This window comes from Rissa tridactyla, chromosome 1 (assembly GCF_028500815.1).
Source record: "Rissa tridactyla isolate bRisTri1 chromosome 1, bRisTri1.patW.cur.20221130, whole genome shotgun sequence".
In the NCBI taxonomy this organism is placed as follows: Eukaryota; Metazoa; Chordata; class Aves; order Charadriiformes; family Laridae; genus Rissa; species Rissa tridactyla.
The window spans coordinates 67,222,347-67,234,791 of NC_071466.1; the positions used below are offsets into that span (position 1 = coordinate 67,222,347).

At 37.2% G+C, this 12,445-nt stretch overlaps 1 long non-coding RNA gene across 1 annotated transcript in view; it reads left to right on the plus strand.

Annotated features, from left to right (window-relative positions):
* The first annotated feature begins 1,201 nt into the window (after window positions 1-1,201).
* The window catches only part of LOC128904360 (uncharacterized), a 29,017-nt gene continuing 17,773 nt past the window's right edge, over window positions 1,202-12,445 (plus strand). Inside the window, exons 1-2 of the long non-coding RNA XR_008464482.1 lie at window positions 1,202-1,261; window positions 1,755-1,817. This is a non-coding gene — a long non-coding RNA (uncharacterized LOC128904360). The remainder of the gene's footprint in view (window positions 1,262-1,754; window positions 1,818-12,445) is intronic.

Sequence of the window (12,445 nt, forward strand, 5' to 3'; positions counted from 1 at the left end):
TTTTCTTGTGTTCTCAAAGTTTTGTTTTGATCTTGATAGTCAAGTAATAAAATACATCTCTCTGTATTTAGGACAAACAGCACAAGTCTGGTATCAAGAACTATTGTATTTAACTATAAATTCATAAAAATTATTAACTTTATATGTGGTTATATTTTTATAGCAGTATGAAGGCAGAGAATATAAAGATAGAAAGCTTGCTTTCGGAAACTTTTATTTTGACCTTAGCTGTCTTCTTCATTATGGCCTTATTTAAACTGTAGACACTTATTTCATTAGGTTTTTCATCTGCAAAATGGGAATAATAAAATCATGCCCTGAGTGGTCGTAAAAAGCTCAATTAATCAAAGTGCTTTGAGGTAAAAATACAACACTATGATATGAATATACAGATGAGGAATTTCAACACTAGGGATTACTGCAGTTAATATTTGTGTCCTCTAGCTATTATTTTATCTTAACCAAAATAAAATAATACTTAGGTTTTTACAAGGCTGCCAAGTTACACATCTCAGAATAATGTCTAAAGGAGGATGAATTACAAATAAGCCTTTTTATAGATGGTGACACTGAAGCACGGGAAAGCTAAATGCTTTGGCCAGGGGAGGGAGTACTTTCAGCTACAGCAACTTTCAGTTCAGTATCTTATCCTTTGCCTTACAAAAAAACTGTTCATTTTATGTTTGATCTGGCCTTTGTTTTCTATATGCACTTCTGTTTCTAGGTTATGTGGATTTTTTTTTCCCCATATGTAGCTAGGTAGATGCTGATGCACATACATCAGTATGCCTCATTTAGGGATTAAATAATGAAGGTCCAGTTGACAGAACAGTTGAAAGAAAAGAAGAAAAAAAAACTATAAAAACAAACAAAAACCCGCCCAGTCTCCCAAACCACAACTTACATTATAAAAATGGTCATTACCAGAATGTCTGGTATTAAAGAATACAGCTTCTTAGGTTGAAAACAGGCAAACTGACATAGTTGCTCACATATTGTTTATAACTATCATAAAAAGCAATAAATATTAAAAACACGTGGATTATAGTGAAGATGAACAAGAATTAAGTATTCCCAAACTTGAGAAGATTCATGTGGTTTTTTATCTCTTACTGGGATATAGAAATTGCCATATAAAATAAAGGCAGTGGTCTATCTCATGTCCTTACAGACACTGTCTTTATTTACCTTCTAGCACTCCCTGCAAGAGAGACAAGTGCTGTTACTCCTTTTAGAAAGAGGGAAGCAGAATGCAGAGAAGGTAACAATGCCCTGCAGGAATTCTGCATGTGGAACCGAACCCTGGTATCTTAAGTTTCGTGACTAGATTCCTTGTTGTGAGGTCAATTTTTTTTATCTCCTTGCTAGTGATCTAGACCAAAAGTTCCAAAATAGGCAAGCAGAGTGCTCTCCATATGAGACAGATTCCTTAATCAGTCTGTAGCTGGCATGTGACTTGGGGAGTCACATCTGTCTCTCTCTATTTTTTAAATTCTGAATCATTACCCAGATAAATATAAAAAAAAAATGTTTTTTAATACTCTTCCATTGACTTAATATATTTTAGCAATGGGCTTCATAGGTTAATTAATTTTAATAGAAATTACATTAAATTTTAATTTAAAATGTTTTCTTTAACTGCTGTCATATGTGAAACTGGGGACATAGAAATTCTGGTTTTGACTTTTTTTAACATTTCATTACAATTACATTATATTTCATTCTTTTGTATTTCTCTACCATTATTGTCATAGGCTTCTATATGGACAGGACAAGTCTTAAGATATTTTTGACAATCTTTCTGTCCAAAAGATCAGGTACGTATAATATAAACCTGTTATGTGGTTCTAACTTATTTCTAGATGATAAATTTTTTTTCCCTGACAAACATAACTGCTATTATGGTCTGTTTGCACACAGCGTAAGTCAGGAAATTGACAGTCAGGGGTTAAGCTGTATTTTACAAACTTTTATGAAACAAGGAAGCAGTAATACATAACATCTCAGCTTCTTTGCATTTTCTCATTTGTATGAAGACAGATTTTAGTATTTAATGTTTTACCAACTGAAATTCTTTAAGGAATACAATAAATAGTATGCTTACAGTATTTTTTATACAAAAAAATACATTCTTGATTTTTTTATGGCTCAGAAGAGTTCATCTACTAAATTTAGCAGCCCGCATTTTTGTATATTTAAAAAAAAATAGTTATTTGCAGGTCTATTTGCATTAATTTTGTCTTTGGTTCTATTCCTGGTCTTTTAAGGGAAGTGAGAGGCTTTGTTTCTGTTTCTGTCAGATCAAGGAGATAGACTTCATGTTTTGTTGGGGCGTTTAGCAGAACTAAATTTCCCCTAAGAAAGAAACAGAAAAAGATGCAGAAGAGTTTATTGGCAAAGCGGGGCTGAAGAAGAGATTGGTTTTATTTTAGCTAAGTTTGCTTTTATCTTCTCTTTTCCTTAAAGGCTGGGAAAGAAAATGGTCTGTAAGTGAGGACCTTTTGAATATTCAATAGAGTCTAACAAATATAAATTTAGAAAGTAAATACATTATTTTAAAACCATGTATTGTGAAAAAGAATTTGCTGGCTTACATAACGGTAACATACTGAGCTTCTGTGCCATTCTGATACAAATAAATTATATTTGTCCATTTTTCTTTTCAGACAGGTTTACTATGGAGCATTTTATAATAACTTGTACAGAAAAAAGTAGGGGGTGTGTGTGTTAAAAAAATACTGTAAAATTTAATCGAATACATAATTCGTTCAAGTCCTTCCGTTCTTGCTGTAGCAAGTTCGCATTGCTTAACACTTAGGGCTTTATTTAGTTGCCCATACATAAATGTCTAGTGCCATTTGAGACGCCCAAGAGTATTTTTCTTCCCTGTTGCCAGCTGCTGCAGAAAGGTATCGGTTTACCCAGGTCCTCTGCCATGCCTGCACAGAGCTAACACAGATCTTGGGAGTCCAAAGGCTTCTTAGGCTGTGTTGGGCATCTATGTTCTGACACATGAATCCTCCATAAATGTCATTTTCATGGATGTGCCCAGTCACATAAAGAGTTCCTCACATTTTGTCTGGTCTTGAACTCCTTAAAACCTCCTTTCTTTGGAGGATGTTGTTGCAGAATCACTGTCTGCATCCTATATTATGCCTGAATCCAGGTCTGGGTCTGTGGGGCATTGTATTAGCTAGCTACTTGGGTTTTGTTTTGTTTTCCTACCTAGAATCTTTGAGGGGGATTTTGCAAAAGGACAAACGTATCCAAACATTATTCATAATTCTTTTTTATTATTATTTTTTTCCAAAACTCTCAGTGAACTGTGATGAAAATATAACATTTCTTTAGATGCCATGAATTTATTTTAGCAACGGTGTGAACTTTTCCATCATTTTCCTAGTGTAAATAGAGTCTGACTCATCATTTTCAGGGACTAGTTAAAGATTAAGTTTAATTCCTATTTTTGGTTAAATTAAACGACAACTGAGTGGTGTACCACTTGAATTATATTGGTCTTATCTGGATTTTTTGCTGTCTTCACCTTTCTTCAGTGATGACCAAGTGTTGTGTTGCGATCACTCCTAAAACAGAATAGGAAATAAACATTATTCTTTCAAATGGAAGTTATTGGCAGAAACAGCTGAAACATTTTGTAAAAATTAATTTAATAAACTTAAAAGCATTAGTGCTTAAGTGCTAAAACTAAGTTTGCGTAGTATGTAAGGCCTCTGAAGGCACAAAGATCAGAAAATTAATAGCAGCAGTAGCTGCTAACATGGAAAAAAAGGCATAAATGGAAAAACAGTAAACTGAAAGTCCTTTATCCTCCTTTCCAGTCCTCAGTTCTCAGAGTTTTCTCTGGCAAGGAAAGCAGGGAATCTGTCTGACTTTCAAATAATTACTGATGTATTACTCCATTGCAGGCTAGTAGCAAAGAGCAGCTGTGTGCCGTAGCCAGAGCCAACTTCTCCCTTTCCCATCCCCCACTTCTGACAGCCTTCTCTGGAGAAAGCTGTCTCACTCTTAAATAAACTAGGGCTGGGTTTCAAGGCAAACCAAGATTTCATTAGAAAAATATTTACTCATGCATAAAGAAGCTTTTTAAAAAAAAAAAAAAAAAAAACAAAAACCAAAAAACAAAAAAAACCCCAAAACTTCACTACTTAGGAAATGAAGCAATTCTCTGGGTAATAAATAAAAACAGATTCGTTACACTACACTTGTAAAGCTGGCATCTTTTCTGAGCCTGGGAAGAGTGACCTTATTCTTCATAAAGCTTTGTCAATTCTGCCTCCATGCAACTATTCTCTTCTTGATACACGTGAGTCATCTGGGCCATGCTTAACTGAGAGGTCTAGTGCCTAAAAAGTAAGGGAGTTAATTATAGTTGTTGGCTTTTTGACGAACTACCCTTCTTTTTCCCATATTCCTTACCAGTTTTAACTGAAAATTAACATTTCTTGAGAGACAAAATACCAGCATTGTGGTAAAAAAAACATAGTTCCGTTAAGAAATTAATACCAAACCGTTTCTATTTTCCTTTTATATTGAGCCTGAACCGCAGCAATAAAAAGGTCCTTCAATGGCCTCATCTTCAAAAGTAGGAGGTCTCAGCAGAGTTACAGAACTGCCAAAAGTTCATGGTATCTCCACTTATCTTTACACTTAAGATGAATGTAAATCTGAATTCCTGACTGATTGCATTCAGTAAATAGCTTTTATCTGAAAAAGCACATGAATGTGTGGAGGAGTCTTGCTCAAGTTCCTGTTTAAATTATTCAGCCGGTTACTCCCTGAATTCCTCCCGGTATTTCATTAGAGATGTCTTCCTCTGCTGTCATGCAGTGGTCAGTGGCTGCCATGTTGTAGCCCAACATTCGGTGATGGGGGAAGTGACGTGTTCATGTCATTGGTGGTGTGCTCTGAGGTATTCTGAGTTGTAAGGAATGCAAAGGATGCCATGAAAATGTCAGCACTCTCGCACCCTGAGGAGAGCTACCATGGGGCACTGCACATTGTTACTCTGGGTTCAGGGGTGCTGGTGTGAAATCTGTGTAATTGAGCATAACAAATCTTTCACACCAAACCAGTCTTTCTTATGTTAAGAACCACATTACCCATAATCACTCTGTGTACTATTTTGTTTTGCACTTGGGTGGAAGCTTGAAGTGGTACCTTTATGTAAAATTTATTCAAATGTTAAATGAAGCAACAACCAAATCCATAGCTTGATTGCAACTACATGGATGTGGAGTTAATGAATCCTGTAATAATTTTACAGTTCAATAATCTGGAAATCTTTCCATGGAAAAATATTTAACAAAGGGGAAAATGCCATATCCTCTTACAAAGAGAACAAACAAAAATCTTGAGAAAGGTAAAGAGTGTGAAACGGCTGTGTCTGAGCCGGGCAGGTGTTCTTGAAGCCTGCACCCTGTCCAGTGAGATTAGATGCTTGTGTTTGAGAGTTTTAGTCCTTGCTCATTTAAGAAAGAGCATGCTCCTCCCCAAACCATGATTCAATAGAGCAATTGTAACACCATCTTTTTGTCAAAGAGGATGGTGCTTGGTGTTTCAGTTGTTCGTGAAAGGGAGTGAAAACGCTAAGCAGCCTACGTTATCAGAATAGGTTCCTATTTTAGCTAGCATCATATGAAAGGAGCCATCTTGTGGTTGTCTCTTTTGCAAATAACATGTTGCTGTAATATTGCCTTGAAAAGCTGATGTTAAAGATGCAGCTATACTTCTGTGATAATTTTTCTTCTACCTGTTTAGAAATGTTACCTTTTGAGTTAAGCATAATCTTATACATCTTTCACTCAGAGAATTTTAATTACTGTTCTCTATGTTGCATCTAGTAAAGGAGACACAATCTCTGTAATGAAAGAAATAGGAGAGGATTCTTGCTTAGGAAATCAATTAAAAGCAAGTGAGTGAAAGTATCTTCCCTCCAAAAGTGATGCTGGTAGGACAGTGATGATTATTCTGAGCACTGGAATAAGGGAGACAAAATATATATGGGATTATTTTTGACACAAATAATCTGCTGCTATATAGGGAAGTAAGTCTTCATATGCGCAGGATTCTGAAAGATAATGGTTTAAATATAACAATTAGAATAACAGTGGTTTCATAGTTAACATGCCTAATTTCCCTATCTGTTAGGATACAAAAAGTCTTTAAAAAATTAGTCTCTGTGCGTCTCTGAAGCAAATCACCCCAGTTGCCAAGAACCACAGCCAGACCTCTGTCTTTACATATTTGAGTGAGACTTGAAGTAAAGGTTTATTTTTTCTAATGTGTTTCCACAAAAACATAGATTTACTTTGTTGAAACTGAAATCAGACTTAGGTCCCAGACTGATGTAATTGTGCAATTTCTTTGATCTTAACAGGTGTAAAAGTCAAGAATTTTGGCAATTGTAGTATATTCTGAAAAGAATAAATATGCATTCTAAGAAACGTGGAATGTAATGAAGTTAAAAGAGGATCAAATATGAAAATGGACTGCTTGGACGAGAGTACATTTTTAACTTTCCCTCTAATATCTAAACTCTATGAAAACTGTTGAAAAGTGTCTGTGTATTCTCACATAACAACAGAACTGAACTGATTTTATTTGAATTACCTGGATTCAACTTCCAGAAATTTCTTGTTGCTAGGTGAATTTGTAGCCATAGATATGTTTTTTTACCTAGGTCAGCACTTCCATATTAATAAACAAGAAGTAGGGTAAGATTTTCCCTAGGTATAAATCACTGCTGTCCACTGTTTATGGAAGCTTATAGCAGATCAGCCTTAAAGGTACCTTTCATATAGATTTTTTTGTTCCTATTGACTAGGATTACACTGAGTTTGCAATCAGAAATTGTTTTATTCAAAACAGTAAGGAAAGCATTTTCGAACTGAATTGTGTAATAGTTAAATGGAGAATCTGGAACAGAATGTTGTAATGCCATCATCTGGAAAATCATCCAAACAAGAAACTTTTTGTCTCCTTGCTTCTTTTTCCACTTTGGCATATTGAATGAATGTCTAATTTGCTTGATTGAAACCTTTTGCTCCAATAGTAAACTACTGGTTTGCTAAAAATAAAATCCTTTTTGTACAGAGAGGCTTTTCATACATATATGCAGGATTATGAGCTGTATTTGTACCCTGAAAAGCTTTTGGATATCGTATGCGTGGTACTGAAAATACAGTGTGACAGTCTGGTGGAAGTTAATCAGTGGTATTTCCTGTGAATTCACCTCCAGATGAGTGTTGTCTCTTTTTGTCATTTACTTTGGTATTATATTATTGAATATTTATTCCCTTTTCTTTTTACAAGACTTTAAATTTAATCTTGAGAAGCATAGCATATTTTTTACCATGTGCAGTAGATGCTAGACATCATTTAAACCAGCTAAACACTGCTAAAAACCTATTGAACACGCTTGGTTCTTGCAGACACCAGCCTGTCCTGCACAAGTGCCATCTCTTTTGCAATATCTAAGTCCAGGTTTTCATCTAATTGGAATGAGGTGAGTTTTCACTGAGCTCGCCAAAATAACAGAACAGCTTTAAACTCAAATACTAACTTTGTTAATTAGGTTGGTAATTTTACTAGGTAAGTGTGTGCCAGCTGGACTGAAGAAATGATTACAGCCCAAATTCAGGTACGTAATCTGTTGCTGTGAAGACCTTGCCTTATGTGCAACTTCAGGACGTTTTCCTCTCTCTGCCAGGCATATTAGAATACTTTATGAAATAACACAGTTATGAGCAGAAGGTATCAAGGGTAAACGCTGACCTGCAAGCAAAAGCTTTAGGCAGTCCAAACCAGCTTGTTAACCTGGAAGCATCTCCGTGTATTAGTATTTATTCTAGCAGATGCTCTCACTCCAGATGTAGTAGTGACATTCTTGTATCAAAATCTAGTATCCTAAGATGCAGATACACTTTTTATTGACCAGACTTTCTCTGACAGATAAACATACCTTTTAGGGAGAAAAGAAGACATATTTTATTTAGTTTTGGTGCTGCCATTCAGAAGTTTGTGAAATTAGACCTAGCAAGCTTTATGGAGCATCTTACAAGGAAGCTTAAACCACAGCCATTATTTATATCAATGTAAAGCAATTGTGTAACCCCAAAGGAATGGCAATGTGTTATTTTAAGCGATCAGACAGGACATGAAAGACTGTCTGATATCACATGTTGGCATGAAAGTTAATGCTGAAATTTTTAGCCACGTCACGTTTTAAAATGACAGATAGTACCGTTCAGTATCTAAAACGTGTTATCATTTTTGAAACACACATAATTTTCTCCCTGGTTGGGGAATAATTGTCTGCCTATTACAGTAAGGAAATGGATGACCAAACTTGCAAAGCAGCCTTGACTTTCAAGCATTTGAGAAGCTGAGGAATATCCAAGTAGTTAGGATACCGGCCTGCATTGTGGTCGAACAGGTTTAGTTCATCCGCTGTTACAGATTTTGTGTCTTATCATGGATAAGACATACTGGTCCAGATCCACAAAGGCTTCTTGCTCCTACTGACAGCAGCTGAAATTCACTTCAAATAGGAGTTACTGTCTTAAAAACTTCTGTGTGTCTGCACCTAGGTCCATATTCATTGGGAAAATAAAGTCTAGGAGAACTGCTGGGACTCCATCATTCCCCAAGGTCTGTGAGGCAAAGTGTAATTTATGTGGAGTGCTCAGCTACTACAAAAGCTGTGGGCATAGAAATACATAAACAAAAGTTTACATGTTTCTCTAATACATCAGCCATCAACAATCTTTGACACTAAAGCTCTAATATATTCATATCATAAGGCATATTACCACTGCAAAAAAAGAACAAACAAACAAACAAAAGTACAAGCTATAAGTCTGTTGTATGTTTGGGAAATGCTTTGGTTTTTTCTCAATGAAATGCTAGGAAAATAAAGCCCTGTGTGTGGATAAGAGCCATTTGGCTCAAATAACCCCAAAATTTGGTGCTATAAGCAAATTGGTATTGAAAGAATTCCAGGCAGTTGTGATACATACAGTTATACAAAACCATAGTTCTTTGCTTTCCACAAGTGTAACATTATGTGAATTTTTGGCAATATGAGGTAACATTTATTAACCTGTTTTCTTAGCTTATTGCAATTTATGATTTGTATTCATGTTTCTTAAATCATAACCTGAACAATTACTTGTTGACCTGTACGTCAGAATCAAGCAGGAATATTTTTCACTTTTAAAAATCATAGTTCTGATTTTTTTTAATGTGTGACCTTGAACTTGTGGATTCCTTATATCTTACCCGGTGATAGCTATTCTCCAAAGAAAAAGCAGCACCGTTGCATTTCCTCCTCTTTTAAAAGTATTTCTGCTGCCTTTTGAAGGGAGCAATGTAGGTGACTAACTACTAGCACTCACCTCACTGGAGCTCGGATTAAAGCCCATTAGTTTCAGAGGTCTGTATGCTGTAAGATATATCTGATGCTCTTTCCCCCAGCATCACTACTGTCTACTTCAGGCAGTCCAAATTCAGCATACTGTCTGTTTTGAATTCCAGTCTAAACAGATTTACACTGTGGCACTCTTCTGGTCTACATCCAGTTTGCTCTTGTCCAGCTGCCATGGATCAAGTGGATCCATATCCACTCTAGAGGGAGGGCAAGGAGGAAATCTGCTATTTTAAACTGCTCACTCTGACTTGGGTTCCACTACACTCCAAGCTGCACTATATAGGAGTGATGGTACGGGACTGAGGAATCAAGTTCATCCCTTGTGTAACAACAGAAAGGGCAAAGACAGCAGCAGGAATACGGCGTTGGCGATCCCTGCCCTGCCAGTCTGTCTCATCCTTGCCCAAAGACTAAAATCTTTACGGTTTGTTGTCAATGTCTGTTCAACCTTCAGTTTTCACTAAAAATGCTAGGAGAAAAAAAAAGGATGCATGCCACTGTTGGTGTTTTTGAAGATTCTAGACTAAATATGTTGAGGAGTGTGACCTCAGAAGTTAAAGTTATGCATGTACCATGTGTATTTGGAACCTTATCTGGGAATCTGCAAGCTTTCCAAAATGTGTAGGGCTTGGGAAGAAAAGAGAGTATATTTAAACTTTTCAGGTTTGGGAAACACCTTAACTAAACCAGGAATACGAATTCAGAAATTTGCTGGGGAATTGTAAGGATAATCAGGGATCAGGCCTATAGTGAATTTAGGAGCAAAGCTTCTGAAGAGAGATGTAGCTAGCAGACAGTTTGGGAGTGGGCACAGTGCTGGAGTCTCAAATGAATGGGATGTCTCCTGGAAATGAGAATCAGGAAGGAAAATTCTAATGATTTTTTGAGCCTAAGTTCATGTTTCCTCCCTCTAGCCATCTATTGGGACTGTTGTGACAAACCGCTAAAGAGCTCTGCCAGGGCAGGTCTTGTGTAATAAATTCCATTATTCAAGTTCAATTCAACAGCCTAGATTTGGGACATACTTAGCTATTTCCTAGAAGTGTTAGCTCAGTTTTAGTCAACATTTCCGTGGTTTTACTGCCAGGCAGTTTAACTGAGAGTAACTCCGTTTTCCCCCCTGTCTTATATTATGGGAAAACCCATAACTGTCAAGAGTTTGTAGGATGCTTTATGATTTTTTGCTTGCAATACTGAGGTAATTCTTGCACAATATATGTGTTATAGTGTTATCTAGACTTTACAGTTACTATTATACAGATGACACGCTGCTGGAAATGTAAATGGGAAACCCTACCTCTCAGAACTACGTATTTGTAAAAGCAGCATGTCAAGAATAGGAGCAGTGAAGGTGCTGACTCACAAGTGGCGATGCTCACCCAGTGATGGCTGTGACACTTCCTGCTCCCAGCTGTCCTTTCCATCCCATGACGTGCAGTTTTCCATCCTCGGTGCAGAGACGGTTCGGCAGCTCATGTAGCAGCTGCTGAATTTCTATAATTTGCAGCCAAGCATATTAAGGTAACCCCCAATCATTTTTGGCTTACCTTAAAACATTGGTCCGCCAGCTGTAGTGCTTCAGCAGCGGTTCTCCAACCGAGATGGGATTGCAACAGAACTAAAAATCTCTGGGGAAAGGGAGATGGGACTTTTGTCGATGGCCCAAAAGAGTCAAGGTGTTGGATGGGAAAAAAGTTATATTGTATTCTGCACTGGGAAGCTCAGGAGCATTTCCAGGCTCTTTGGTGTGAGTACATGCCCCAGCCTTAACCCAGCTACAGGTTCGGATGAAACACACATCCAGGACAAGTCACCTCTGATCATGAATCAGAACTCTTACAGTGGGAGTCAGCACCAGATTCAGAGCTAAATTTAGATGTCTGCAGTGTAGATTTCTACATGTGAGGTATGTGCTTAACGCACAAGAGATTCAGCGAATACAGTCAGCAGTGCTTTGAGACCAATTTTATATCTTGTTGGATTATATCCTCTCCTTTCATTGACCGCTCTAGGAATAACAGTCAATGAATCATACTCATCTCTCTATTTCTGTAAGTACTAATTACTCCTCAATGTTCTCTGCCTCTTTTATTCATTTGTCGTTGTTTCTCTTTCCCATTTGTTGGTAATACTTCTTAAGTCTGTTTGGCACGTAACTGTCAGAGACTTCGTGTTCTCTTGGAGGAATCTTATGAATGTTAGTGGATTGAATAGTTTCACTGTTCGTTATGGACTCAGCTTCTAGATGGGCTGATTTGGCTCAACACGCTAAGGCTACAAGCAGAAGACAGGCAACCTGCATCATTTGGTGTCCCTCCTCCCACATAAAAACTCACTGAATCAATAAGATTTTTTTAAGAGTACATAATGGCTTGCTCTGTTTTCTATCCATGTGAAAAGGCGTTATCTTATTAATCACTCAGTTGTGCTGTTCCCTCCAGTGTTCTCTTCAAGAGCACAGCTGTTGTCTTGGGCTAAGTTATAGTGACTCCTTTGTGGTTCACTTTATCCCTTGGTGACTTCATCTGCCATGAGATTGCCTGTATAGCCAAAGCACCTACAACTTTCTTCCAATTCCCGTCATTTTGATACTAAAATAATTCTCCATAGGTCTGTGAAATGTACCCTTATGCTGACCATCATTACGTTTCCCTTCCCTTCCAATACTTTCCACGGTTTTTCATTAGTTTGTCTTTTAAATGCTATTCTTAACAAGTGTGGCTGAGATTAAACAGAAACATTGTTCAGAGAGAAAAGGGCTTCTGGTGAAACAGATGTCACTTGCAGGACTATATATCCCCTTCCTTTGGCAACTGAGACAGATTCTGGCTAACTTATCAGTGGGCATCCTGCCCTCCCAACAGATGGTCAGAAGTGCGGAGAGCAAAAAGCCCATCTATGGATGCGGAATATGTTGAAGAGTGTATGTCTAGACACAAATGCTGAACGAGCTTTTTAAGCTGAACTTCTGTGCCCGCAGTCAATCTAGAGGAAAGG